At 41.0% G+C, this 27,678-nt stretch overlaps 2 long non-coding RNA genes across 3 annotated transcripts; one reads left to right on the top strand and one right to left on the bottom strand.

The window, feature by feature from the left end:
* Positions 1 to 5,890: 5,890 nt before the first annotated feature.
* Positions 5,891 to 12,869, bottom strand: LOC136297070 (uncharacterized). Its single transcript, XR_010723089.1, has 3 exons — positions 12,767 to 12,869; positions 6,544 to 6,617; positions 5,891 to 6,013 (listed from the first exon to the last, which is right to left on the bottom strand). It is a non-coding gene; the product is annotated as an uncharacterized lncRNA (long non-coding RNA).
* Positions 12,870 to 18,230: 5,361 nt separating this feature from the next.
* LOC136297013 (uncharacterized) lies at positions 18,231 to 23,649 on the top strand. 2 transcript variants are annotated; one of them, XR_010723065.1, is made up of 4 exons: positions 18,231 to 18,306; positions 20,520 to 20,616; positions 21,857 to 22,002; positions 22,290 to 23,649. It is a non-coding gene; the product is annotated as an uncharacterized lncRNA (long non-coding RNA). The 2 variants fall into 2 exon arrangements; XR_010723074.1 differs by lacking the exon at positions 20,520 to 20,616.
* The last annotated feature ends 4,029 nt before the right edge of the window (positions 23,650 to 27,678 follow it).

The raw sequence follows: 27,678 nt of genomic DNA, 5'->3' as shown, positions 1-27,678 counted from the left end.
GAAAGCCAGTAAAGGAGAGAGGAAGACTGCCTGGTTGTTTTTTGGTGGTTTTTTGTTGTTGTTGCTGTTTGTTTGGGGGTTTTTTGGGTTTTTGGGGAGGGTTGGGGTTTGTTTGTTTTTTTGTTTGTTTGCGGGTTTTTTTGGTTTATTTTGGTTTTGTTTTGGTTTTGGGGTTTTTTAGTGGGTTTTTTGGGGTTTTTTGGTGGGTTTTTTTGGTCGTTTTTTTTTTGGTTGTTTTTTTTGGTGGGTTTTTTTTTGGTTTTTTTTTTTTTTTTTTTTGGTTTTTTAGGTTTTTTTTGGTTTGGTTTGGTTTGGTTTGGTTTTTTTCCCTCCTCCGGATAATAGAAAATATTTACCAAGAGACTTTGTTCCTCCAAATGTGCAAACCTGGACTCCAATAATCTTCTGGACCAGAGGTGACCCTGAAGGCATCAGGAACATCACTCCCTTCATTCTGGCTCAATGCTAACAAATCCTCGAACAGACTCTGTTCAGTGTAACGGCTGTGGCCGGTGTGCCCAAGGGACAATTAAGCTGCATTTTCAAATTAATCACATTCAGACTGGGAGGAAGGAGCAACAAAATCTGAACATTAGCTAATTAAAGATGGTGGGGGGAGAGAAAACTCCAGAACCCAAATCACTGAGGGGATACATAACATTTGAGACAGCTTTTGGGAAGAGTAAATTTTCTCTGGGAAAAGAAGTGTCTCATCAAGTAACATTTGCTCAATAGTGTAACTTAGGGACCCAACTTTGTCTCTTCATCCTCTCTTCATTGGAAAAACAGCTCCTTCCAAATGTATTTTCCTACAGCCTCTGTTTTCTCAGGTCTGGTTAACACTTTCTGAACATACTGATCTCAAAGAAATGTCAGTCAAATAGGTTTAATTTCCTGGAATGTACTAAAGTACCTGAAAGGAGGATGTAATAAGGTGGTCAGTCTCTTCTCTCAGGTAACTGATGCCTTGGGAAGGCTGACCTGGAACAGAGACTGGACAGAGCTAGAGAATAAAGTAGATATTTATTAAAAGGCCTTTAAGGACACACCTTGGGCAGGACAAGAGCCTGGCCAGGGCTACACCCAAGATGGACCCAAAATGGTCACAAAATGGTCAAAACAGTCACGAGGTCTCACACTTTGATAAGTTTTGGTCCATTTGCATCTTGGGGTTGAATTGTCCAATTCCAGCTGCAGGTGATGCAGTCCCATCCTTCTTGTTTTCTCCCTTCAGCCACTGTTGCTTGTGCTTTTGGGCCTGAAAACTTGTCCCAGTTGCCCTTGGTGTGCAGCAGGAGAAGGATTTGTGTTCCAGCTGTGTGCAGAGAGCCGAGTGACACTGACTGTGAGCTCAGAACTGCACCCTGGGCAGCACAGAACATGAAACACATGGAAGCTAAAACTGAAGGCATCATAACAAGTGTCAAGATGAGAGGAAACGGCTTCAAGTTGCATCACAGGAGGTTTAAATTGGATATTGAGAAAATTTTCTTCTCTGAAAGGATGATCAGGCATTAGAACAGGCTGCCCAGGGCTGTGGGGGAATCACCATCACTGGAAGTGTTAAAAAGTGGATGTGGCACTTGGGGACAGGGTTTAGTGATGGATATGGTGTTGGATTAACCACTGGACTCAATGATCTCAGAGGTCTCTTCCTACCTCGATGTTTCTATGATTCTATGATTCTAAACCTCTCACTCTGGCAAATTTCTTTTTCAAGGAGTGTTTCTTATCTCCAGTCTTGCAGTCAGGCCTGAGAATCTTCATGTCTTCCCAGCATATTTTACAGAATAATTCGTGACATCCAGCTTTACCTCGCTGGGCAGTAATTCCTCACCCACAACTAAACCCATCCTGAGGTGGGCAGTAAGCAAAGGATGTGTGCACCTGCATCTGCATCAGAAGAATAAGAAAAAATATCCACTTGTCCTCCAAGGGCCTGGTAAATGTGTCCAATATCACCAGAACCTCCTTTATCTCAGTCAGCTGATGGACGGAGAAAGAATAATGGAATCCTGGAAGAGCTTGAGCAGGAAAAGACCTTTGAGGGTCATCTCATCCAAACCTCTGCCATGGGCAGGGACCATCTCCACTAGACCAGAGTGCTCCAGCCTGGCCTGGGACACTTCCAGGGATGGAGCAGCCACAGCTTCTCCGGGCACCCTGTGCCAGGGCCTCCCTGCCCTGACTGGGAAAAACATCATCCCTAAAATCAGAATTATTCCTGCGACCACTCTGGAACAGCCAACAACTCTGACACGCAGCAAAGGGAGGCTGGGCTGCCCCTGAGTACCTGGGATTTGTTACAGAGTGTTTTGCTTGTCTGGTTCCTGGCAGGTTTCAAGCTGGGCTCGTTATCTCTACCTTGCCACATCCCTGAGCTGCACATCATGAGCCTGTGCAGAGCAGCGTGAGCAAGGGCAGAGCAATGATGGCACACAAGTGCTGCCTGGGGTCCCCAAGTCCCAGACAGGTTTGGTTTGTGGTTCTGCTGGGGGTTTTTTTGTTTGTTTTTTTTGGTGGTTTTTTTTTTTCCTTTTTCACATCACTCACGAGCAGCAGCAGCATTTACTTGCTGTGTACAGAGTTCCAGTGATGTAAGGGAAGGAATCAAAGACGTTATTCTCATTAAAGCAAAATGGGGAGGTTCTTTTCCTAAATATAATAAATATTAAAATACTGCAACTCTCTATCCTAACTGGCAGCATAGAGCCTTAAAAATCTATTAAAGGAGATTAAGGGTGTGGAAAGCATTTTGGTTCATAAGCCAACAAATAAAAGAGCTTGAAGAGGGAGGGTTGGAAGGTTCCTCGCCTCTCACTGATGATGAATGTGGACACAATTTCAAACAGTGCAGAGGTATCCTTGGTCTCACACAAAGGGATTGATTAGGGAGGGAGGGCTGCAATACAAAATGCAGACTCCTGACTTGTAAACTGAGTTGTTTTCACAAGGCCAAATCTTCTTTGAATCACCACTGCAGATATCTCATGAGCCAGCAGTTCTGGGTCTATTTTCCCCTTGCAGACAATGAGGTTAATTGACAGCTGCAGCATCCTGATAAGACCTCATGGAAGATGAAATGCAGGCTCAGGGACAGATGGAACAAGATAACTCTAATGACCAGCATTAACAATGATGCTGACCATTATTAAATCTGAGCTTCCACAGAAAGAGGGAAAAAGAGTTACTTCTAAATGTGGTTTCTTTTCCAGCAGATAATCAAATAACAGCAAATGAGGCACTTGAATCCAAGAGGACCAGTGCAATGGTTCCTTGTAAATTGGAGAGTTCCACACCTGAGAATTAGGAATGAAAGACGAGTGCGTGTGTATGTGTGTGTTTTGACAAGCAGTTATTTTAAAAAGGTTACAGAAAGAAAGAAAATTCAATGTGATTCTCTTTGTCTGCCTGTGGAAAAAAAAAAAAATAAAAAAAGAAGAGTGGGAATGGTTATTGGCTGTGTGGAGAGGAGAATAATGTGTTATTTTTGCTCTCTATACTGTTCTTGTGGAATTCATCCAGGAAAACTGCATGTCCTTGTGCTCTGCTGCTGGAAAAAAAAAAATACTGAAGATACAGTACATGTTTGACACTACTTATCTGCAAAACTGGCATTTGCTGCTGAGCAGGTCAGACCCAGCTCATTTTACAGTCAGTGGGAAGGAATAAGCCCTTTTCAGGTGTGAGTCACGTGGTAAATTTCAGATATTTATTTTAGGGTGAGATAAATCGTGTCCTGGTTTCCACTGACTCTTTTCACTGGCTCTTCAGTGGCTGCCAAGAGTCAAGAGGGAATAACTCCAGTAGAGAGATTTCTATTGAAAGAAACTGATATTCAGTTGTATAAATCATGGTCTGAAAGACAAACAAAAAAAAGAAGTCCGTTTTGGTTATCACAACATGACTTAGACCAGATTGATAATGGTCAGATAATATATGAATATAACATCTTGGAAGGAAATAAGGCCTCCTGATAAGCTCTTTAACCTGATTGTGAAAGACAGAGGAGGAGTGGCTGGATGTCGAAGCCAGATTAGTTCACATTAGAAATAAAGCATGTTTATAGTACTCCGTAAACAACTCCGAGTTGAGTCATATATTCTTCCTTTCTGGTGCCTTCAAATAAAAATAAAATGTCTTTCTGAAGGGGGTGCTTCAGCCAGGACAAAGCAGTGAGCACAGCATGGGTTGAATGGCAGAGAATTACAGAATTATTTAGTTTTGGAAAGACCCCTAAGACGGTTGAGGCTGGACATGAATTTAACAGTGCCACGCCCATCACTGAGCCCTGTCCCCAAGTGCCACATCCACACCTTCTTCAAATCCCTCCAGGGATTCTTCCTCCACCCCAACCCTGAGCAGCCTCTTCCAAAGCATGACAACTCTTTCCAGGGAGAATTTTTTTCCTAAAATTTCTACAAACTAAACCTCCCCTGGTGCAACTTGGGGCCATTTGCTTTTGTTTTATGCCTTGTTCCCTGGGAGCAGAGCCTGACCCATCTCTGGCTGCCTCCTCCAGTCAGAGACTTTTGGAGAGCCAGAAGGTGCCCCCTGAGCCTCCTTTTCTGTGTCATTCTCCTGTAGTCAAGCTCAAAAACCAAAGTGTTACGTTAATTTATCTCTACGCTTTGCCAAATACTGTTGCCTGAAACAAAGGTGATTTGAGTTTTTCTCCCCACCTTTTGCTCTTTCTCATCCTTCTTCTCTCTTTCTTTACATGGTGTGTAAAAAAATGGGTCAGATCGTTTTGCTTATTCATAGAAAATATTTTTTCTTCATATACAAGAAGTTGTCATGAGTAGTTTGTTTATTTTTTTCTTTATTTCTGGGTTTGAGGTTTTTTTAATATATTTATTAAATCGTGGGATGTAACAATGCTCAGAAGAAGCTAAAAGCAAAAAAAAGACATTATAGTGTAGGTTTAGAGAGAACTGAATCTCTTCACTTCAGCAGGCTCTTACTCTGTAAATGGTTCAGAGATCACACAGTTTAAAAGGACAATACAAAATATGAACTTGACATGCTGTGTCAAATCTTTGGCAGATTTAGTCATTGCCACAAAACCTGGCAAAACTTTAGGGATTGTTGCTCTGATTAGGACCAGTGTCTTCACTGAGTCTGGAGCAGAGGCTCATATTCTGCATCTTCCCTGACCTTTAGGGAAGGAATTTTGGTACTGCTCACAGCTCAACATCGCCTATTTATCTTCAGAGGCTGCAGAGATTCACAAAAGTATTTTTGACTAATTAAACCACCCAGTCTGGGTAATGCCCATTCCACTTACACACAGCTCAAAGTCTCAGCTAAACATCTACTTCTTCTTCCTTCTGTCACTGTCTGCTGTTATTAAATCTCCTATAAGCTGCTATAAATTATTAATTAGGAGAACTGTCTTGTGTCTGACAAGACTGGGTTTGCCATTTTGTCAAGCCCATTAACCTTGTTAGAGGTACGTGCGTGTTCTGCCCCGTTATCCAGCAAACTCTCACATCACCATAAACAAGGTTATCTTCCTCTTGCCTGCAGGAGTATTTTACAGCTCTCTGCACTGGTGAGAGCTGAGTCTTTCCTAAAACTCCTGTGAAAACAAGAAATGCAGATTTTTGGATGCCCCTGCCTGATTCCCTCAATTTCTGCTGTTTTAGGGCCATGTGACAGAAACAGTAGAACACAGAGAAAAGCTGATTTGAAGATTTCTGAATTTAATTATCAATGTTAATATCAGCAGCATGGGTCATGATCCCCAGCTGACCAGACTGACAAAATATTTGCCAGTATCTGTGAAAAGGACATTTACAGCAAGATGATGAGATACTCTGGATACTTACAAGAACTTCTTTCCAAGCACAAGGGAGAGCCCAAGAAAAAGATCACACGGGAAGGCACTGTAAATCTTTGTGAATCTTCATCACTTCTGGGTGATGGCCTCCACATGTAAATTTTGGAGATCAAGTTCACTCTTTTTCTTCAAAACCCAGACTTTTAACTCCCTTTCTTCCTCTGTTTTTCCCTGATTAAAAATAATAAAAAAATAAAATAAAATAAAAAATAAATAAATAATTAAAAAAAATTGGTCATATCTTTTCGGAATGTTTTCAATTTCTCAGACATCTCTCTGTCATGAAAACTTCAGATTATGGCTGTCAACACCATTTCCCTCTGAAAGGAAAATATACCTGAAAACATTTTCTGGTGTTTAGGATTCTAATCTTTAAAAAAAAGAGTGACTTTTCAACAAAAGAAGGTTGTAAACCTCATCCAGAAGTCAGTGCTTTTCTTCAGTCCATGCTGGGCACAGCAATTTTATTGGGAACAAACAGTTGCAGAATAGATACCAAATCAAATGAGGTGTTGGAAGGAAATGGCTTTTGTGATTTTGTGCTTTCTGTGTTCATTAACATGCCAATAACTTGACAGCACAGTGCTTGGTTATGGTCAGCACTCCAGACACCCCTGTGCTCTATAAATAACATTTATATTGCCGACTTTTTCAGATGCACAGGAAGTTTATATTTTCATCATCTTGATTCCTTCCTCTACCTTCTGGGAGGTTGTTGCTGGTTCCCCTTGAATTTCCTCTTGCTTCTGTCTTCTTTTTAAACTCAAGTCCTGTTCTGGAGGAAAATAAGATTTTTTTAAGGTTTGTCTAGTACACAGTGACTTTGGGCACACCCTCGTTAAATACAGTTTTCCAGTCTGCCCTAATTTTGAATTTTTAACTTTTCCATAATTTTAGTTCTTAGTGACTTTTTTCTTAATCCCTTCTGATCAGGCTCTTTATTAGACTAACAAACAAATTTTTTTTTCTAAAAGTTTAATACCTTTAACACTCATTAAATTCCCAGAGTATTGTTCCTAAGGCAAGACTCCAATGGTTTTTCAGCACCCTGGGTTATTTGGGATCTACATCCCCACAAGACTGGAGACCATCATCATCATCATCATCATCATCATCACAATTTAAAAAAAAAAAACAACATCGTGACCTTTCTTGAAATAATTGAAGGATAAAGAATGACAATCCAAGTGTTGTTTGGTGAAATTTATAGGGTCCTTCAGTAGGAGTGAATTTCACTGTTGTATGTGGGGTTTTTGTGCTTTTCAGGGAACCTTGTTGAAATTGCTAGGGAGGTTTGATTTAATCTTCCTGTGAGGTTTTCCTACGGTGCTCGCTAAAGTAAATAATATCAGTATTGCAAGATGTTGCTTGCAAGTATTTTCTTGTAATGCACTTAATGTCTCATTCCCACAACAAGCAAATGACTCAGTTTGATAGACTGTTATAAAAATATGAAATTATGACCTAGAAAGAGAAAGAAACAAATAATTCCCCTCTCCCTCCATTTTATGAAAAAAAGAATTATGTTTCTAAGAAGGAAAAGGAAGCTGGTTGGAATTGTACCACTGGCTAATTTTTCACCAAAAATGTATTTCAAAATTCCCTTATTTGGATGGAAACCTTTTCGCAGTAGAAAATAAAACTACCAGCTCTTCCAACATATTAATGACATTTGTCACTGTTAATTTTTCAGCTTATTTCCACTTAGAGAAACCTTTGAGAATGGAATAGATTCAAGTCTTAAACAGGGAGAATTTTTTTTTTCTCCTCTGACAAAACAGGAATTTTATTCCAATTATGTGGGGACCGATTAAAAACACAGCCAGGAATGGGAGCAAATGAGTCCGTGTGGGTAAAATTTATCCTGCCAGACTTCAGGGAAGAGATGAATTTATTTACCTTTCTGGAAGTGCCTGTTGGTATTAGGGATGCTCACCTGCTTGTGGGTACCAGGCATCCACAGAGGCCTGGCAAACCTGGCAGGACGTGGAGGGATTTTACGTCCTTCTGGAGCACAGCTGTGAAGCTGACAGGGCAAGAAGTTTTGTTCAGGAATGAGAATCCTTGATACAGGTTAGCACGTGGTCAGAGTGTAATGAACCAACTGTAAATGTATTAATCTCTGAGGGTCCAGCCTTTGCAGAGAAGTGGCTGAAATTAATTAATGAGACTGCTCTTCAGAGATGTTTTGTAAAGCAAAAGGTTTTATAAGGAAAAATAACAAACGTTACAGAAAACAAACGAGAAGCCTCTGACACCCTGCTAGAAACACTCCAAAAAGCCTCTTACTTCCTTTGTGCTCCTTCCTAAATACTTGAATGTTCCAGAAGGGACAATTTGGCTTGCTGCCAAGAAGGAGAGATACAGGACTTGAAGAACAGTGACAAGGTCCAATAGGTGCTTGTCTCTTGGCCCTGAGCCAATCACTGCCAGGAGGGTATGGAAAAATCTAGGTAAACTTCTTAAAATGTCTAGAGGTGAACTGAAACTCTTTCCCTATTTGGAAACACCTGCTGGGGGTGTGGGGTGCATTACCACAAATCCTATCCTAGATCTGATCATAAAGGGTGGTGTCCACCCCAGAGTTAAATGTTTGTAGTGTCAGGGTTAATTTTCGCTGAGCTGGATCCTGCTCAACCCCAGCTTCCAGCTGTGCAAAACATCAGCTGAAGGTGACAGAGCAGATTCTTTTTTAGCTTTGTCCCTTTCAGTCTGCAGCTTTGGCCCAGAGGATGAGGCCACCTCATCTGAGAATTCTTCACCTCAGGGAGGTTATTTTCTGGTGCGAAATAAATATGCTGTACTCCAATGCTTCTCTTTACCTTCATATCAGGAAAGAATTGTTGCTTTCTCTGTGGTGTCCCAAGCCAGAAAAGGTGAGATTTCGTAGGGCCAAAGGATTATTTAGGTTAGAAAGAGCCTATAAAATCACTGAGTGCAAATGTTAACCCAGCACTGCCAGGTCCACCACCAAACCACATCCCCAGGGGCCACATCCACACATCTTTTAATTCCCTCCAGGGATGGTGACTCCATCACTTCCATGGGCAGCCTGTTCCAATGTCTGACCACTCTTTCTGTGAAGAAATACTTCCTAAAATCTAATCTAAACCTCCCCTGGTGCAATTTGAGATTATTTCCTCTCTTCTCTTGTTACCAGGGAGAAGAGACCAAGCCCACATCATTCCAACTTCCTCACAGGAAGATGAGGAGCTCCCTTTCCAGGCTGAGCTGCATTTCTTGACTTTTTTTAGGTCTCCAACAGCCTTCTAAGGCTACATGCCAGCTGGGACTAGAAAATTCCACAGAATCCTCCAATCTTCATCAACAACAGCATCCGCAACCCCATGCTGGTTCCAGGTAAATATTTGGACCGTGCAAGGTGAGCTAAACATCAGGCCACACTGAGAGACAAAGCCACTTGTCACCATGAGCTGTTTTCTGTCAGGGACAGATTCAGCTGCTCAGTAGGGACTAAAGGGAAGAGCAAAATTAGCTTCTGTTGTGCGGTGTGCAATGTCAATCCATTCTCCATGCCCCACGGTGGTGACCTGGAAGTTTGCTGCACACAATTTTTTGTTCCATCTGGCTCGTTTGAAGGCTGGGAGGGGGAAAATGAGGCTGGATGGAAGGGTTGGAGTGGATGCATGCAGTCCTAAGTGTTTTCAATAGAGCATTAATTGAAATGTTGTAGATGCTGTTTGCCTCAGCTGTAGCGGTTCATAATAATTAGGTTGATGGATTCAGAGAGGAACAGAAAAAAAAAAAATCTCTTCTCAGAGAGAAGGAAATTTAAGCACTGGATTGGGGATTTGGGGATCTAGTAAACGCCTGCTCCTGATAAATTGGATGTGTACAAGTGCTGGAGCTGGATGGGATGTATCCAGCAGGGAGCTGGCTGACAAAACGCTGCCACTCTTCATCTTCAATGAAAATTTGCCGTGCTAAAGAGGTGTCCTCACTGAAAATAAAATTAAAAAAAAAACAAAACAAAAAAAAAAAAAAAAAAAAAAAAAAAAAAAAAAAAAAAAAAACAGAAAGAAAGCAAAACAAAAAAAAACAAAGAGAGTTCAGAGAGCTGTGTGGCACTTTCCTTACCACAATCCCTGAGAATCATTCCATGATCATTGCCCAGGGAAGAAGTTCTTTCTCATGTCCAGGGGGACATCAGTTCCTGCCCATTCCTCTGGTGCCATTGCTGGACCCTACAGAGCAGGACCTGATTCTGATTCTGCTCTGAGCCCTCCCTGCAGGCAGGGACACACAGGGGTGAGGTCCCCTCTCAGTCTCTCTTCTTGAGGCTGAGCAGCCCCAGCTGTCTCAGCCTTTGTCCATCACGGAGATGCTCCAGCCCCTTCATCACCTTCACAGTCCTCCTCTGGACCTGCTCCAGGAGCTCCACGGTTCTAGTTTACCCCTCTCCCCTGGGTTTCTTCAAGTTCTTGTTTCTTCAAGTTCTCCTGCCTTAAAATATGCACGGACTACAAAACCCACCTGTGATGGGAAGAAACACAGTCTGGTCACCTGATTTGTGCTGTCTTAGACCAGACAATGCAGCACTGAGGGAACCCGTTTCTGTTTCTCATTGTTTTTGATTTCTTTCTCCTTGACCTCGCTCTGTTGAAGCTTTTAAGTGTTTTATAATAAACCACACCTTGCCTCCACTCTCCCAGACTTCCTTCAGCAGCTCAGGAGAGGTGTGGGGTTCCCAAGGGTCTCTTTCTTGCTCTGTCAAGCTCATGAATTTGTCTTGGCAATAACATGGATGGAAAGGGTGGGAGCTGAGAAATGAGCACATCCCATTCTCTGAGTAGTGCTCATGGTCTCTGGTCACAGACCCACACAAAATCTGAGCTGATGAACCCCCCTTAACAGCTGAGAAGTGACTATGGGAGACTTGTCCAGCCTGAATTCCTGGAAATTCAAAGTAAAATGGGACATGTTTGGTCCTGATATGGCTGATTTGGGCTGCACATCACTGGAGTGACAGCAAGCACAGCCGGCTGTGCCACAGAACGTGGAAATTTCCCCAACCACAGACACTCAGGATGCTATGCCTGTGCCTTAAAGCAGATGATCCACAATCCCTGTATAGGAATGCATTGCCCACCCCCAGCAGGTGTTTCCAAATAGGGAAAGAGTTTCAGTTTACCTTTAGTCATTTTAGGAAGATCGCTAGAAAGTTCTGTGTTTTTCTCTTATGTAATTGGCTCAGTGCCAGCACAGGGGCATAGATTGGGCTCTGAGAGTGAAGTCAAAGCCTTTTGGTGATCTTATTGGCAGCAAGCCAGATTGTCCCTCCCAGAACATTCAATATTTAGGAAGGAGCACGAAGGAAGTAGAAGGGCTTTTTGAGGTGTTGTAGCAAGTAGGAGACTTGTCTCTGTACTGTGCTTAGCTTTGCTTTTGTTTTTGTACTTTTTTCCTTCTTTATTAAAACCTTTTTGATTTTTGGAGACACCCTCGATCATGCCATCTCACTAATTAATATTAGCCACTTCTCTGCAAAGGCTGGACCCTCAGAGACTGATACATTAGCGTGCGGCTTATTAGACTCTGGCCACTTCTTAACCTGTATCATCCCTGTCCCTGAAATTTCACCCTGGGAAAAGCTCCAGCAAAGCTGCACCTCAGCAGCTGTTTAATTTAATTTGCCACAGCCACGACCACATCCATACAAGGACAGTTAATTGCTGTTCCTGGTAAAATGGGTGCCCCTCTAACCTTTACCTGATCCCTGACTCGTGTCCCCAGCCAGGCCACCATGCTGCCAGCTGCACAGGGAGTCCCAGGAGGAAATTTTTTGGGAGAAGTCTGGTAAATTGAAGTTGAAAGAGTGTCTGAGTCAAAAGTATTTGCTCCAGAGCCATGGGGGTCACCACTGACACCGTCGCCAAGTGCCACAACATTTAAATACCCTCAAGGATGGGGGCTCCCTGGGCACCTGTTTCAACACTCGACAACCCTTTCCATGAAGAATTTCTTTTCCTAATGCCCAATTTAAACCTCCCCTGGCCCAAACTGAAGCCATTTCCTATTGTCCTGTCACGTTTTCCTTGGGATCTGATTACATGTCATGAAATCTCTCACAGGTATAAATAAATACTAAAACCTCCAGAGCAATTAAAACCTTGTATTTTGCTTCTTGTTTTTTTACAGAGACCTCACAACGTGTTTTAAAGCTGTTCTGTGGCAATCAGGAAAGGGGGAAACTTTTATTTTCCTTTTCAATTATATTTAAGTTTTTTCTCTCTCCGTATTGACACAGGAACTGGGGCTTTAAAGAGAAAAAAAAATAATTTGGCCATTTATTTAAATTTAGTTCTTCATATTACAGGAATATAAATTTATATTAAATAGAAGGTGCCTAGGTAAAGTCACACCCTGGAGATGTCTTTTTTTTTTTTTTCAGTGACTCTGGAGGGAACTGAGGAAGGTGGCTTGGATGCTTTTGTGGAGCTCAGTGAAATGGATTTCACTCTCAAAGACTTATAATAAATAACACAACAACTGAGAACACTCTGGTTCTTCACCCATGGCAAGCAGCATTATTTCCTTCATTGTCATTCTGGTGAAATGTTAGCATGATTTTTTTTTCCTACATGTCTAATAAATGTTTGGCACCAGCATCATAACTTACCCCTTCCAGACCATATCAGAAAATAAACTGGATTAAAAATGTTCCCTACTGATGGAGAATTATCCTTAGTTTTCTTGCTTATTTGAACAAGAAGTCCACATTTAAATTTCAAGTTAATATTTTAGGATTCAAGAGCTTTTTTTTTCTTCCAGAGTATACTGAATTATACATTTTTAGTAGCAAGAATATGTAAGAAAATATTTATTTGCTCAGGCTGTCATTGACTTTTGAATAAAACAGGACAAGGGATGCTCAAACATTCTGAAAAAGAGAGCAGGCTGTACCTCTGCTTCTGCAGTCATGGATCTGCTTCTGCTGCTTATTTTTCAGCTGAAATAACAACTCTTGGTTTGAGAATCCCCCTGGTTGCTGTGGAAATAATGATGAGTCCTGGGGAGAAAAAAAAAAAAAAAAAAAAAAAAAAAAAAAAAAAAAAAAAAAAAAAAGAATTCTAGGTGGGAATATGGAAAAGAAAGAAAGAAGTTCCCAGAGCAACTGGGATTTTGTGTACATATTTTTTAATAATTAGAAAAAAAAAAAAAAAAGGAAAATATGAGGTAAAGAGAGAAGCAAATAGAAGGTTCTGGGCTAAAAAGCTGATTCTGAGTATCTGAGTGATAAAAAAAGGAGACAAGATCTATCACAAAGGATTTACTTTCACTATTCATAAGCACCTGGAAAAAATAGACATTTCTGCCTGAGCTGCTCCCATGGGGCTCCTTGAGAAAGTCTGATCAATTCAGTCAATGGACAGTGAGATCCAATTCCTCTCATCCTCAATTAGAAATCCAGGGTAGGTGACATGAGCCACGCTGAAAAACTGCCTGGGTTTGTCCACTGATGGTCAGTGCAGCCCTGGGGGTTGAAATTATCACCCACATCTGCATTTCAGGCATCCAAGTGATGCCTTATGTTTTATTTCCATGTGTTTCAGGTTCTGTGGTGCCCAGGGGTGCAGCTCTGAGCTCACAGTCAGCGTCACTCAGCTCTCTGCACACAGCAGGGACACAAAACAAATCCTTCTCCTGCTGCACACCAAGGACAACTGGCACAAGTGTTCAGGCCCCAAAGCACAAACAACGGTGGCTGAAGGGAGGAAACAAGAAGGATGGGACTGCATCACCTGCAGCTGGAATTGGACAATTCAACCCCAAGATGCAAATGGAACAAAACTGATCAAAGTGGGAGACCTGGTGACCGTTTGTCCATTTTGTGACCATTTTGGGTCCATCTTGGGTGTAGCCCTGGCCAGGCTCTTGTCCTGCCCAAGGTGGATCCTTGAAGGCCTTTTAATAAATATCTACTTTATTCTCCAGCTCTGTCCAGGCTCTGTTCCAGCTCAGCCTTCCCAGGGCATCATGAGGAGAGGGGAGGAAAATCCCACCATGGGAAAGAGAGCAGGGCCAGCCAATTAACGCTTTATAAAACAGAGTTATCAGGGCCACCTAACCTCATGCCTCGTGTTTCATGGAATCCCAGAATGGTTTAGTTGGAAGGGACCTTCAGGATCATCCTGTTCCACCCCCTGCAATGGGCAGGAACACCTTCCACTGGATCAGGCTGCTCCAAGCCTTGTCAAAAGTTGCTGGAAAAACCACCGAAATATGACACTGTCATAAAATTGTCTAATTTTGAATGCTGTTCCTTCACAGAGAGGTTGGCCCCAAGGAAGTAATTATTTCATTCCAAGACGTTTCGGCTTTTGAGTGCTAAACTCCAGATCAAACCTCAGATGCTCAGGAAAGGGAAAGGAGGATTATTCTGTCCCCCGACAGGACTGTCTTCTCTCCTTCTTCTCTCCCTCAAAAAAGGTTCTTTCACCTTTTCTTCTTGAATCAGGTTTTGTGATTTATTTTTCTTGGATTTATATTCACATTTTACAAGCTTCTCGCTCTGGAAAATTTATCTTTCCTGTAAGAGCAAAATTAAAACCAATAATTTGGGTGTAACAGACACCAATTAGCAAATGCTTCTGCACATTCCCAACTCTTTATCAACCCAGCTGCCTTCTGCAGGATATGGAGCTGAGAATTTCCAGGAAAACCTATGGATAACAGAGTTACAGGAAAAAAGGTCAGGATCTCTTTGAACAGTTGAAACTGTGCTGCATTTGTTCAGATTTTCTTGCACTTTTGTCTGAAATACTTGATTCTGAGCCTTGCAGCCCACATAAAGCTGATCAGACTGGGTAAAACTATGAACTATTTTCATCTTCCAGTAGAGAGTGTGTTCTGGTTTTTTATCAACCATTGGGGATTTATTTGATATGTCTTAGCTGAATTCTTCTGAAGTTATTAAGTTTTTTTTTTCAAATAAACAATGAGCAATTTGTAAAAGTCATTCCCTGGTGGCCTTGGTCGAGCCTAAAGTCTTATACCAGGAAGAAAAAACTGACACATTAACCTTTGTTGCCTTGAATGTCTGCAAAAAAGAGGGTTTAATAAGCTGTGAAACAACATATTTAATATAAAAAAAAAAAAAAAAAAAAAAAAAAAAAAGGAGCCAAGGCAGCAAGAGACCACAAACTGCTACTGGAAGAAAAAGAAATCAGGGCAGGCCCAATTCTCAGAATAAATTGGTGAGATTCCAGTAGAGTCAGTGGTGCTGGGTCAAATTAATCTGAGTTGTGGATCTGAAGAGGATAAGTATGTGAGAGTGCTGCTGAATCAAAGGCAGATGAGAACACTGCTGAACTGATCTAAGTATTCCTATCTCCCTCCAGAATAGAGAAGAAAAAGAAAAACAGGTCATGTTTCTGCTGTCTTTCCACAGCTTCCAAAATAATCACGATTTACTCCTAATACTGCTGTAATTTAGCACTATGCACTGCTTTATTTACACACACAGCACCATTTTAATCCACATTTTCTTCTTCTTTCCATTCTCCCAAATTAAATTATAGCCTTGATGGCTCTGGGTAATGCACAATGAAAATACTCTCCTTGAGCTATGATTCTAAATCCCTGAATGGATTTGTATAAATAAACTGCTGAGGTATCATTCCTCTGTCATTTGATATATTAAAAATTAGGATGTATTTTTCCCTCCATGCTGCTCTGAAGCAGGAAATAATTTTCATTTTCCTTTGCTGTACCACAATCAAAGTTTGTAGGCAGCAGTTTAGCTTAATCATACTTATGCAATTACTGTCAGAGCCTGACATTTTCCTTTCACCTTTACTATTCCCAGGAGATTAAGCTATCAACCCTTCAAGATCATTACAGCTGTTTACATGCAGGTGGCAAAAGGAGTCTCAAACAGCAGGAAATCTTTATCTCTGGCTGTGGCATGAACCAAGCTCTCTGTATTTTGGGGATTTTTTATTTTGTGGAATGGAACGGGAGCCATATCCACACCCGAGAAATGGACTAAACAGGGAAACACAAACATTTCTCTGTAAGAGGTTTGAGACAAGCAATATAGGAATTCTCATGGTGTGGTTGTTTCACAGACATCCCAGGGTGTGTGTTTCCATGATGAAATGGTGGGAACCACCTGGATATCAGATAATCCTTTGAATTTTGATTCTCCTCTTAAGCCAACCTGCTAAGGTTGATGCGGTTGCTGCATTGAGAGAAAACTTTGCAGAAGTGTTGAGTGGCTAAGGAGGAGGAAGGAGCGGCAGATGAGTCTGACAGGTTTTGATTCTCCACTCCAATTTTGTTTTGTTTTGTTTTGTTTTTAATGCCAGCTAAACAGAACCTTCTGCAGGTGTTCCTGCCCCTGGGAGGCTGCTCAGAGCAGCTGCTCTTGGGTTGACCAGCACCGAGGCTGTGTGAGCTCTGAAATGTCAGGGTTTGAAAACAGCAGCTGTTTCTGCAGGGCAGAAAGGAGTTGGCAGAGATTTAAAAAGCCTGTCTGGCTTCTCAGCCATCCCCTCACTTGGCCTTTAGGAAGCAGCTCTTGCTCAGGTGAGACAGTCTTGCAGGCGCACACACTCTAGACAGTCCCTGGACCTTCCTCATGTTTATTGGCCTGGAAGTGGAGCCATACCATCAAAATACAGCCTGGTTTGGGTTTGAAGGGACCTCAAACACCATCCAGTTCCAACCCCCTGCTCTGTTCAAGGAGACTTTCCCCTAGACCAGGCTGCAGACCTCCAACTCTTCCATGCAACCCTGGACACCTCTTCTCTCTCTGATGCCGCAGCGAACTTTGCTTCCAGTTCCTTTTTCACCTGCCCAGCAACGCCAGTGCATAAAATGCAAGGCACAAACAAAACCTTCATCATTTTTTAATTGATTTCCTCAGGGAAAGGAAGTTTCTGCAACCCTGCTGCATGTCTGCCAGTCCCCACTATTCATCAAATACCTTGGCCAGGTTCAATCATCATTAGACAAGAGGTAAATGCTCCGAGGATATTAAAGTCTGCTAAGGATGGTTAGGAAGAAAGAGGAGATGGGCAACAGCTGGTGTTGCAATTATAAGAATTGGATATTCAGGATTTTAATCATAATATTTGACACCAGAGAATCTTCAGAATGGAAAAGGAGCCAGATTTTACAAGGCCTTCTGCTAATGACTATCTTTATTCTTTTCTTTTTAAATCCCCTGGGCAACCAACACAATCTGGTGAACATTTCTATGGTTAAACTTGTTGTTGTTTTTCATTTTGTATAAATAAAGTTATTTGTTTAATTACTCTGTTCCCTCAAGTTGTTAAAACCACATCAAGATACTTTTAATTTCTCAGTATATTATATTCTTCATTCCATTAAACTGAAGCAGTTACTTAAAGCTTACAATGTTCATTCCTCCAGCATTAACACAAAAATCAAAATTATCTCAAAGTTTCTCCTTATTTCTCTAGCTATATAATCTCCCCTTTCTTTACAGTGCAGGGCTAAGTCTTCTATTACTGCAATGGAATATTTAAAACCCATTCAAAATGCTATCAAGGTTGTTTCCAAAGATGTTTGGAATGAAAATCATTAAGAAAGCCATTTTCAGTAATTTCATGAACTCCATTTCTTCCTCGAATTTATATTTTAGTGTGAAAGGTAATAGTGTGGTCATGTAAGTAAAAATTACCATAAATTTAATTAACTGCATTGCTTAGCAGAATAAAAATTCCTATCTTTTAAACAGAGGATTTCTTCATTTAAAAAGAAAAAAAAAAAAAAGATGACTGTACATTTTTTTGAACTGCTCTTTCCAGTGTCAAAAATGCAGAAACATTTCACTTGGCTGAATGAGGAAATTAAATGATGAGGGGATTGCCTTACACACACGATTCCTCAGACCCCCATAACCTGTGTGCAGCCTCAAGCCAATGCACAACCAGACTTTAAGCATTTGCTCAGTAGATTATCCTTGCTTTTGAACCAGAGGCACAAATTCTGTTCTGTGCTGCAGTTTTCAACCTCTTCCTGCACAAGTTAGAAATCTAGCTGGATAATTAGTGTCTTACTAAGGCTTTCATTAAACAACCTTTTCATGTATCAAGGGTGGATAGGATTTCAAGATCTGATATTTCTCACATGGAGATAAAGGGGGCTAATGGGTGAAAATAATCCTTCCCAAGCACAAACGAATAGCTGGGCTCATTGGGATGCAGAATAAAGAAGTGGAGCAGCAAAAGGTTCACCATGTCACAGGAGAGGGAGGCAGACACAGACGATTTTGCTCGAGCAGTACCTGCCATGTTAAATAAATGTGATCCTTCAGCTTCTTTTCACAAACGTTACTGATTCTCTGTGATTGCAAGGACTATAAATTTCAGCTTGCATTCTGCCCCTCGCTGTGCAACACCTTGCAAAAAACCTGAAGCTTCCCTCTGTCAGCATTGAACCAGCATGAATTTCAAGGACATTCCCAGCAGAAGGTAGTTCATTTAAGGATCTTTAATTAATTAAAGACAGGTATCAGGACCTGTCTGTCTTATAAGCTTCCAGGAGAGTTGTTCTCTGAGTCTTGATGAAAGTCATGAGGGCAAGAGTTCTTGCAATGCTCAAGACATGAATCCTGGGGCTTAGATTTTAGGCTCTTACTTCTTAAAATCTTATGTGAAGAAATTCTAAATTATGTGCTCATTTTCTGTTTAATTACTGCTTTTTTTGGCTCCTGGCTCTGTACAATAATATGGTAAAGAATTTGTCCTGTGGACCAAGAACTGTTTCATAAAGAGATGAAAAAGCATGGACAAAATTATCCTGAGCAATGTGTTGAGTGGACTCAGTCCAGCTCCCAAAGGGCTCTAACACTGCATTAGGCAAAATATTTGTACAACTTACAAAGCTCTGAGCATGAATAGAAATAACATGAACTCCCTTTGATCTTTCCTAAGGGCAAAGATAAAAGGATACTTACAAAGGGATGGGAAATTTCACCTTTCTGTTGCTAATACCTTGTAAGTCACAGGTTGTGCCTCCATTTCTCATCCCAGCCCTCGAGCTCTACATTTCCTGAGCACTCATTTGTAACAGATTTTTCTCAAGATAACATTTTAATTTTTTTTAGTAAAATACAGCTCCCAGGAAAGAGAAGTTCCTCCTTCAAAGTAAAAGAAATGAATATCAACCAGAATAATGACTCCACGATTTGGAGTCAAGATTTCAAGTTCTTTAAGGTTGCTATTTTTTTTTCATTTTCACAACTGTAAGAGATTGATCTGAAATTTAATTATGTCGAAGAGCCAGTGAAAGCAGAAATATGAGGTGTAGTACTGTGTTTGTAAATAGATATGGCCACATTTTTAGATGTGGCACTCAGAGAAACGGGTAATGGTTGGGCCTGGCAGGGCCCAAGGTTAATGCTTGAACTCAGTGATCCTGGAGGTTTTTTCCCAACTTTCATGACTCCAGGATTCAATAATTCTATACCCAGGTAGAGATGTAAAGACAGGTCAAAATGTATTTTACATCTGCACTTTCAGGCTGTGTTAATGGTTTTATTTTCATAGCATACACAGAGAGACTGGCAGGAAAAAAAGCTAATATTCTGCTGGAGGTTGTATAAATATACGATATGATAGTTATCTCCTAATCATCATCATCATCACAACTATCCCCACAAGGTGTCCAGGAGGTCCAACCTGATTTTCCATTGCGTGCAAATTAATACTGCCAGAGTTGAGTGGCTTTACTCCAGTCACACAAAGAGCAAAGTTCCTTTCCTGAGACCCCAGAAAACAGAATCAGTAGCTGGATTCATTTGATCAGGCACAATCTAATTTTATGCAGCAGCACCACTCACCTCCCAAGCAGCAGAGCTGGAGTGGGCTCTCCACACTGCACATTTTTAAGTGCCCTGTGTTCAGCCAGGTTATAAATTATCTCTTCACATCCTGAAGTAAAACTGGAGAGGTCCTTGCTATGAAAATACAACAGAGCAGGCACAGTGAAATGGGCATTTTGAGCAGAGATAACCTGTGCCTAGTTCCTGAAAATGAACAGCCAGGCTGCTGGCAATTATCTCTAATTACAGTTGGTACAAAAGGGTTTTCAAAATGCACTTTTGTGCAATGTGCAACCTTGAGATGAGGTCCCGAGGCTGAAACATTTGTTCCCCTTTTCAATTAAGTGCATTTTTAAAAAATAATAATTAGAAGATCATTCAGGAGGAAAGATAACACTCTGACATGGTCATTTAATAAAGACATAAGCCTTATTATTTGCCTCTCAAGAGGCCTGATCCTGTCCCAGTGATTTAATATAAACCGTCATGTAAACGTTTAATTACCAGAACTGAAAGAAAGGAGAGAGAAAATATATCATTAAACCCATTTTCCAGATAGATAATCTGCCACAAAAAGTTATTTCCATACATTCTGCTTCAAAGTTCACAAACTCCCAACCCAAGGGTAATTTTTAGGACTCAAATAACTTGGAATTTGTCAGAAGAGTTCTCTCAAAAAGATGGCAAAAAGAGATCTATCAGCCTCAGTTGTAGTTCTTCTGATCATTTTTTAGATTTTGCTTTTAGATGTTGCAGTGATGAAGTGTGAAGCAAAGAGATCAATACACCTTGATAAGGTAGCAAAGGATAATCTTCCTTCAGTGCTGGGAACATAAATATTGGTCTGCTCTTGTCAAGCAGATCCTGCTGCAGAACCCGTCCAGATGTTTGCAGTTTTGTCAATCCATTCATCATCCCTTGCTTCTTCTGGTCTGCTTTTCCCACCCGAGCTCTATTGGTAAACAACTGTTTTTGAACAAATCTTGGGATTAAAATTCTGCCTTTTCCTTACACACTGCTGATAAGGGGCACAAGGGGAGCTGGGCTGAAAATGAAAAGTAAGCCCCTTATTTATGGTAAAACAAATTCTTTGGTGCCTCTATTCTCTTGTGCTCCTTGTGCTGCCACACAAAACCCTCAGTAATTACTGAATCATTTACCTGACCCACTGCATTCACTGTGTTTAGAACCAGGATTGCTTTGAACACTCAGCTAAAAGTAATTACCAGGAACAACAAATATCAAGATTTTAATTGCATTCCATGTATCTCTTGCTTCTTAGAAATTATTTCAAATGTCTATTTCATTAACCCAAAGAGAAATAGAAAAATTAAGATGTTCCTTGTCTCTAAGTCTCCCATCTCAGGAATCTGTTGAAGTACTTTCTGAATAATAAAAGTCACAAAAATCCCCTCTGGGGCAAATGAGCTTCATCATATTGGCCCTGGACTTGAAAGGTCTGATTTTGTGGGGGGCTGGTTGTACTTTCTTCCTTCAGAGTTACAAGAAATTGGTGTCCCTTCTCACCTTCAATGATCAAAAGGTTCTCTTGAGCCATTACACTAATTAGTCTCATAGGCAGCACTGAATTAAAATAGAATATTTTATACTTGTTAATTATACTTACTTTTAAATACTTAATTATATATACTGAGATCCACAGATGAAGGTACTTGGATGTGTTGTCGAAAGAAGCTGTGGCTGCCCCTGGATCCCTGGAAGTGTCCAAGGCCAGGTTGGACAGGGCTTGGAGCAACCTGGGATAGTGGAAGTTGTTCCTGCCATGGCAGAGGATGGAACTGGATGATCTTTAAGGTTCCTTCCAACCCAAACCATTCTAGGTCTCTATAAAAAGGTATTTAAAATTAATTTGATTTTTCCTAATGAGGACAAGACTATACCAGTCAAGACAGAGCTGAAGGAGAACAGCTGAAGCAATGCTGCAAAAAACGGCCCAATAAATTGATCAAATAGCCCCAGAGAGCTGTGGTGGCACAGATGACAGAGAACTGGGTTTGCTTTGCTATCCATTGTCACATTTTCAATCTAATGAGCACTAGAACACGTTTGGTCTAATCTGCAGCTCTGACACTGTGGGTAGGTTGAACCTGGAGAATTTCCTAGGTTTTATTGACAATAAAAGAGAATAAGAAACAATTAAAAGAACTTTTTTTTTTTTTTTTTTTTTTTTAACACAGCACTAATTTTAGGTAACTCTGAGATTGCCCTCAGGGCCCAAAGAGAATATCTTTCTAAATGGAAAACCCTGTGGAATGGGAGGAGCTGTGTGCTTCATGCCTTGCCTCAGAAGCAGAGATGTTGCCCTAGAAACACAGCAAAAAGAGTAAGTTTAACAAGGCTGCACAAAAAATTCACTGTCTCCATGTGGTGCACTGACCAGGGCTGTAGATTTCAACAATCTCCCACTCATCCCTGTTTGGGAAATTTTAAAATATTCCAGTGAGTGCTTTTCAAACACACCGGGGCTCAGTTCTGCAGAAGAAACCTGCTCTATCACACGGTTTGGCAGCAAGAACACCTGGAGCCCCCAAATTCTGAGCCAGTGACTGCGGTGTCAGGAGATCAGGTGCTGGTGGCTGGCACGGTGATGTCTGTGTGTTTGTTCTGCAGGAAACCAGCTCTAAGCAGAAGTCTTGGAAGCTGTCCCTCATGGCAGCACCTCCTTGGAGCACCTGCTCCTTTTCAACCCTACAAATGGAGCTGGAGGAGATGCTGGTCAGACAGATGCCATGATCAATCACAATAGGACACAAAATAAAGATGCTTGACTCCAGTCAGATGGCAGTAGAAATCAGAAGGTTTTATTTACAATTCACTCAGCCTTTTTATAACATGCTCTGCAAAGAAGACGTTATTCATCCATAGGACTGACACCTCTCCCATTGGCTAAGTAATAGAAATAGCAAACAACACCTGTTGTTATGGGAAAGGAATACTGTTTACACAACATTGTTTTGGGAAAAAGAAAAACTGTTGAAAAGTTTCTCTTGGGACGATCTAGCAATTTTCAGGCTCAGAAAATATCGAGTCCACAATGATCATGGAGTTGAAATGAAACTTGGAGGCTCCAAAGGTGTGGAATGTGCAAGCCTCCCTCCAAAGACACTATTAAAGAAGAAACTCTTCTCACCGAGAGAGACAGTTTTTGCAAACTCTGGGTTTTTAAACAAAATAATAAAGGTAATTTTACACATTCACTACCATCAGCCAGAGTTAACTGCGGTCTCACAGGGAGATAATACATCTGAAGCTGCCCAAACAGAGGACACAGCCATAACAGACCTTTCCTAACTCAACCATGGTCCTGCTTTCTGATGATTTGGATTCTTTTTTGTGGCCCCCCACATTCCTTGGGCCTAACCAGGCTGTAGAGCAGTAATGATGAACCTTTTGTGCCTCTCCACAGAACAAAGGCTCCCCTCCACCAGCCTGTGAAGTTTACCAGAGTCTCTGAGACCCATCCCCAAAACTTCAGCGGGAGACACATTTAAGGTTGTTCATTCAAGGCATTTCACACTTCATTCCAAGCCTAATTACTTCCATTCAAGTAGTATAAAAGAAAAATTAATTTATTCCAGGAGCAGGCGTTTTCCTGCCTTATATCCCTCATCAGTATGGGCAGTTCTTCAAGCATTTCTAAACCCTTCTCCTCTGATCCAGCCTTCCTTTTATTCTGTCCCTCCCTTTTTTCCCTGCTTCAAGTCAATTTTATTTGATTTTTTTTTTTTGTGCTCTGTTTGCCTTGAAAAAAAATCTCTTTAAGGCTCTTTTCTACTTAATGCTCTCTGCACAGTGACTGACAAGGAACTTTTCCTTTTATTATCTCCACTCCTACACTCAGGTGAGTCCCTCATTTGCCACATTATCTGGTCAAAGTGCCCTTTAAATTCCATGTTGTGTTGTTGCCATAGATCAGATGTAGCCATGGCAAGGTGGGCTTCTAAATGGTACAAATCTATTTTGGAGTTGATCATTCCTGACTCCATTTTAATTAATAAAATTTGTAGGATGCCTAAAGGTCTGTTGTTGTCTTTGGTACTGAGGTTAGCACGTTCTGAAATATTTTCTGTTGGTGATTATTTAACTGTAAGATGATTCTGTTGTATTAACTCAAATATTTGACTGTTGTGCAGGGTATCAGTCCTACCCCAGAATTATGACTGAGAGTTGGTGGAATGTATCGCCAGGAGATGTGCCCGTGTCCTGTCCATATCCTTCAGTGAAATAATTTCAATTTTAGTTTCTTGCTGTCGTTTTGGGGAAAAAAAAAAAAAAAGTATTAAAAGGTAACTAAAGATTCATCCATGCTACACTTTAAATAAAAATTCTGAAAGCACAAAATGTCCGTAGAATGACAATGATAGTGCTGATACAAGTACAGTGAAAATAACTATGTTTCTATGATAACCATGTTTCTGTGATAACCAGTTATTGACAGGCCTAGTTGTTATCTTATTTTTCAGGAAAAAAAAAATAAAGAGTAAACATTTGCCATTAGAATTTGCTTGGATTCTTTGGTGTCCTGCTAGTTTCAAGATATAAACAAAGGGGAATTTCTTTCCTTCTCTGAAAATGCATTTTCAGACTACAGGCAGAGGAAGGTTGGTCAGCCTCTGAGTTCCAGAATTCAAACAATCCTTTCAAATAATCACTTTTCTTCTATAAAAACACATGCCACCTTCCCTAAATGGCTGAAGAACACCATAAAGACAAGGTCATGTTTGCCCTGTTTCTTTTGAACTTTGTCAGGCACGATGCTGAGTTAGACAGGACTTCCATCTGAGCAGAGCAAATATTCCTATGGTGCCTCAAATAATCCTTTAAACACCGGTATCAGTGACAAAAGGCCATGGAAACCCTTTATTTATTTTATAGCAATCATGAAGTCAGGATGAGACACGAGTTAGGATGAGATGTGGGGCTCAAAAACCCTGACAAAGCCTTTACCTGGATTTTTCCTACTGATGCAGGTTTTTCACTCTTCTCTTCCAAGGCCTTTACAGAAGAACAATATTGCTAAGAGTTAAGTCTTATGTACAATTGCTGTATGGCACTGTTAAATATCACATACAATATAAGATCATGTAGAATATTTCACGGAGATTTACATCTGGTGAACCAAAAAATAATCTCTGTTTAGTAAAAAAAGTAGCAACCGTACTTCTCTTGTCATAATTTCTCATGAGCCAACAGAGAGAATGAACAAAGGTCTGAAGTAAGTGTTTGCCAGCGCTTTGAAATTTCACCAAAGAAATTTTTTTTAACCAAAGAGATTATATTTAATTTCACTCTTGGCAAGACTCTGGCCTTTGGGCAGCTGAACTACCCTGATCAGAGTGTAGGTTTATTTACTTATACCAGCTTTTGTGACTGGGATGGCTGAGACAACCCCACAGAGGTGGCAGACCCACCACAGACAGGGACAGACACTCTTGCAATTTGAGTGGATTTCAGTCAGGATATCACAAACAGACACAAAAATGTAAACAAAAAAATCAGATTGTAATGTCTGCTGAGCACAGGGAGAACTGAAACATGCACTTAATACCTGAATCTTTAATTAAATTTAGTTGTTTTGGTCTTTGGCTGAATCCCACCACATTTGTTGTGCCTGTGGGGTCACGCAGGCAGATCCAAGCTTAACACCCTCAGCAGCTCCCAGGGCTGGATTTCCTTGGCATAAACGCCCCCAATCCAGTGCCTTGCATAGAAAATAAGGAGAGCATCACTTGTGCCTCCCGAAGAGCTCCGTGTGAATATCGCCCATTTCCCTCAGCATTGCTAAGAGATCTGTTTGTAGAGGTGGCTGTGCAGGGTGCCGGGGTAAACAAAACAACCCAAACAAACATAAAACCAGCCCCTTGCCTTGCAGGAGAGAGGCGACATGGACGGAATTGCAATCAGAGCAGCTGCAGCAGAGATCTCAGGGCAGAAAATCCAGCAATGCCACGGGAAGGGTGATGGAGCAAAGTTAATCCTGTTATAAATTAGCTTGTGCTTCCTGCTCTGAATGCTCGGGTTGCCCTCTTTGTTTCTAGAAAACATGATTTGGGAGGCTTAGCCTGCACAAACAACTGAGTCAACAAGTCCTGTGCCTGCAGGAAAGAAACAGGACAGCCCTGGTTTGTGCTGATTCACAGCTATTTATTCAAGGTTTAGAGGTATGGTGATAGATCGCCTCAATTTAAATTCCTCTTTGAAAGGATAAAAGTTGAATTAATTGGTTAATTAAGTCCTTTAGCCACTGTCAGTGAATCATGGCTTAGTAGATTACTTATATGTAAAACACAAATCAGGACTGCAGGCTCCAGTCTAATCAGAAGAAAGGTCCTGCTGCTCATGGATCTTTCCTCACAGCTGTCATCTGCCTAAAGGATTCATTCAACTATCTAAATTGGAGAAAAAGCAAATAAACCCTGAAAATATTTTATCACATCTTGGATTTGATAGAGCCAAAACACAATTAAGGTGCAAAGTCTGCATGCTATTTGTGCTAAAAATGAATTTGATTTTTTTTTTAAGGAATGTGTACTTGAACTCTTTTATACAAGTAGCTGGCTTTTAAAAAGAACTCAACTGCCTGTTTTACACAAATCTTGGGGGTGCTTAACAACATCACTGAAATTCTGAAACACTCAGACTAGAATTTGCTCATGTACTTATATAAAATAAGAGCTATGAGGACTCTACTGATCACAGTGTGCCTTTGTTCACCCATACATACACCTGGCATAAAGCCCCCAAAGCACAGGATGTGAAATTCAGCTCATTTCCTGAGTGTTCAATGCCTCAAAAACACTCCAGGGTTTCAGTTTTCTTTTCACAGTAGGCACTAATCCTCCAGGGATAAACACCTAAAAATTTATGCCATTTATCTGCTTTACTGCATCCCCCTCCAGTCTTGTGGAGACTTGGAGGCACCTTTCAGACACAGCATGCAGGATAATGTGAAGGAATATCAGCTATTGATCTGTGGATCAGCAGTGGAAAAATGGTGGTGCCCTGATCACCTACATCACCTCCAGGTTTGGAGTTTTCCTCATCTGAAAGGGCATTTATTAATTTTGAGATAGTTTCTCCTCAAGTGATTTCTAGGAAAGCTGTTGTGATGCCTTGGGAAGGCTGACCTGGAACAGAGACTGGACAGAGCTAGAGAATAAAGTAGATATTTACTAAAAGACTTTTAAGGATACACCTTGGGCAGGACAAGAGCCTGGCCAGGGCTACACCCAAGGTGGACCCAAAATGGTCACAAAATGGTCACAAAATGGACACAAAATGGTCACAAAAATGGACAGTCACGAGGTCTCCCACTTTGATGAGTTTTGGTCCATTTGCATCTTGGGGTTGAATTGTCCAATTCCAGCTGCAGGTGATGCAGTCCCATCCTTCTTGTTTCCTCCCTTCAGCCACCGTTGTTTGTGCTTTGGGGCCTGAACACTTGTGCCAGTTGTCCTTGGTGTGCAGCAGGAGAAGGATTTGTTCTGTGTCCCTGTTGTGTGCAGAGCTGAGTGACACTGAATGTGAGCTCAGAACTGCACCCTGGGCAGCGCAGAACATGAAATACATGACAGCTAAAACGTAAGGCATCAGTTGCTTGGTCTCTGTGCTCCTTATATGAGTGGAAAAACCCTTCAAGAGAAGAGTTTTTGGATAGTTCAAGGGTCAAGGAGTTGGTCATTCCTTGTCTCTGGGAAAAGTCAGAGGTGTTTCCCTGCAATGGCTGGAAGCTCACACACCATACAGCCCATAAAAATGGGAAGGGATCGGTTCTGAGACCCCTTTCAACAGCCTCAGTACCAACAAATACACATCACATGCTTTTTTTTTTTTTTTTTTTTTTTTTTTAAAGTAAACCAAGCTAATACATAATAGATAAAACTGCTTCACACATTGTCATTCTAGGACATGAAAGAAAGATGAGAGACTCCAAATAATTCAGAAGGCAAAGAACATAGAAAAAAGGTTTTTATTGTCTAATTCTTACTACCTTTTATAA

This window comes from Chamaea fasciata, unplaced genomic scaffold (assembly GCF_029207755.1).
Source record: "Chamaea fasciata isolate MVZ Bird 193981 ecotype frontalis unplaced genomic scaffold, bChaFas1.0.hap1 SCAF_1, whole genome shotgun sequence".
Lineage (NCBI taxonomy): Eukaryota > Metazoa > Chordata > Aves > Passeriformes > Sylviidae > Chamaea > Chamaea fasciata.
The sequence above is the reverse complement of the archived record's forward strand: the minus strand, read 5'-3'. Positions and strand labels throughout refer to the sequence as shown.